The sequence below is a fragment of the Chiloscyllium punctatum genome, unplaced genomic scaffold (assembly GCF_047496795.1).
Source record: "Chiloscyllium punctatum isolate Juve2018m unplaced genomic scaffold, sChiPun1.3 scaffold_666, whole genome shotgun sequence".
Taxonomy (NCBI): Eukaryota; Metazoa; Chordata; class Chondrichthyes; order Orectolobiformes; family Hemiscylliidae; genus Chiloscyllium; species Chiloscyllium punctatum.
The window spans coordinates 57,501-60,000 of NW_027310400.1; the positions used below are offsets into that span (position 1 = coordinate 57,501).

The 2,500-nt window shown below is 35.8% G+C and overlaps 1 pseudogene; it reads left to right on the top strand.

Annotated features, from left to right (window-relative positions):
• LOC140473645 (28S ribosomal RNA) overlaps nucleotides 1-2,500 on the top strand; it is an 8,519-nt pseudogene that overhangs the window by 4,121 nt on the left and 1,898 nt on the right.

Below are 2,500 nucleotides of genomic sequence, written 5' to 3' on the forward strand. Positions count from 1 at the left end.
GATAATAAGGAGGTAGAGACGGAAAGGATAGATAATGTGGGAAAGCCACTTGAGAGTATTACTCAAGAGGATAAGGATAGAATAGAGAAGTTAGTCCACAGTGAAAAATCACTGGGGGATCTAATTAAAATAGTTGAAGAGGAATTAGGTAAAAAGAAAGATAAATTTATGGAATACGAGATTATTATGGAAAAAATTATGATGAAAATAGGAAAGGAAAATAAAGGGGTAATATCTAGGGAAGGGAATAAGGAAAGAGGAATAAAGGTAAAGAATAGTGAGAGAGGAAAGAGAGGTAAAGTGAATAACGCTAAAAAAAGGTATAGTACGAAGAAAGGAAGGTTCAAGGAAACGCAAATCCTTTATAAAAGGAATAGACAACATTTGGCAAGAACCCTAATGGGGGCTCCAACTAAAAGTAAATGTCCCTTGAGTAAAATAGAGTTAGAAGAATGTTATAAAATTAGACTCTCTAGGGCAAATGAGAAGAATAATTTAAGAGGATTTGTGAAGTACGAGAAAAGAATTGAGGAATCAGAGGAGGTGATCCTATTGGGCCCGATAACGGTAGACGATGTTGATCAGGCCATTAAGGCGACAGACGTCGATACCGCGGCCGGGCCTGATGGGATGACCTTAAAAGATTTAATTAATATTTTCAATAAAGATAATACTTTGTTACCAAGGCTCTATACAATCTGGATCAAAACTGGGAAAATTCCAGACAATATGAAACTTAGTAGAACCGTACTAATCCCCAAGGTAAATGGAGAAGAAGAATTAAAGGATATTAATAATTGGAGGCCTATAACAATTGGTCCCATTATTTTAAGATTATTTACTAAAATAATAGCAGGGAGGGTTAATAAAGTAATTAGTCTAAATAAAAGGCAAAAGGGTTTTATGACCGGCGTGCAAGGATGTGAGGAGAATATTAAAATCCTAGAAAACATCATTAAGGGATCAAAGAAAAGGAAGAAAGAACTTGCAGTGGTCTTTGTTGACCTTGCAAAAGCTTTCGACACAGTCGGTCATAAACTTATTTTAACAGCTCTTAGAAGACTCCATTTCCCGATTTTATTTATTAAATTAATAACGAATTTGTATGATAATAATTTTACGCAAATCGAAGGTTTTAATTGTAAAACTGAAAGAATCAATATTTTACGGGGTGTCAAGCAAGGGGACGCTTTGTCACCGATTCTTTTTAACATAGTGATGGACCCGCTTATCGCGACCATCGAGGATAGGCAGAAAGGAGTTATGTTAGGACAAGATGGTAAAAGCTGTCACTGCGCTACTCTAGCTTTCGCAGATGACATTGCATTAATTAGCGATACTTATGAGGGAATGAAGTACAATTTAAAACTTGTAGAGAGGTTTTGTAATAACACGGGAATGGAGGTTAATACTAAAAAAACTAAGGGTTTTTATTTTAGTGTTAAAAATAAGACTATTATTTATAACGATACGGTAAACTGGAAGCTAAATGATGAGAATATTCAATTTATTGATCCAGGGCACACAGACAAATACTTAGGTGCTAAAATAGACCCATGGATTGGTGTTAGCCAATCAGATTGGGAAAATCAATTGAATAAATGGATTAGTAATTTAAAATTATCCCCCCTAAAACCGGTGCAAAAATTTGAGATTTTAAAAACTTATTTTATACCCAGGATGTATTATTACTTAATTTTATCAGAATCTTCCATAAATTACCTAAACAAGTTAGATAATATAATCAAAAATACTGTTAAAGAAATATTACATCTCCCGCAATCAATCACCGATGGAGTTTTATACGCCAGATGTCGTGATGGCGGCCTTTCCCTGAACAGATTGGCAACCTTTATCCCAATCTCTATTATGAGGAAATATGGGACGCTTTACAAATCCTCGGATGAAATTATACATGCCTCGTTTCAATTCGAGGGGGAAAGTATAGCGGAAAAAATGCGAAAATTAAGTAAAGTAAAAAGATTGGAGTCTATTTGGAATCCTAACATCAATCAACAAACGGGAGAAAATAATACTGTCGAAGAGGATAGTGGAGATGAACTGGAAGAGTTTAGTAGTGCCAACTATGGCAATTGGAGGCGAACAGAAGTGGATAGATGGATAGCCCTCCCATGCCAAGGAGCTGGCGCCCACTATTATAAAAATGACAGTATCTCGAATAATTGGTTAAAGAAGATCCAATACATGAAGTCATCGAAGGTGATTAATTCGTTATTACTGAGGACTAATCTGTTTCCGACAAGGGCATCCTTGTCGCATGGAAGGCCGTTTAATGTGAAATCTTGCAGGAGGTGCAATGAAACCTCAGAGACATTGGCTCATATCTCTGGATGGTGTCCGTATGTTAAAAACATGCGGATTAAAAGACACAATAGGATTGCAGAAGAATTAGTTAAACTTGTTAGGAAAAATGGGTGGACAATTTTTATTGAACCGAGGATAAAGGATACGGCTGGAAAATTATGGATACCTGATTTAA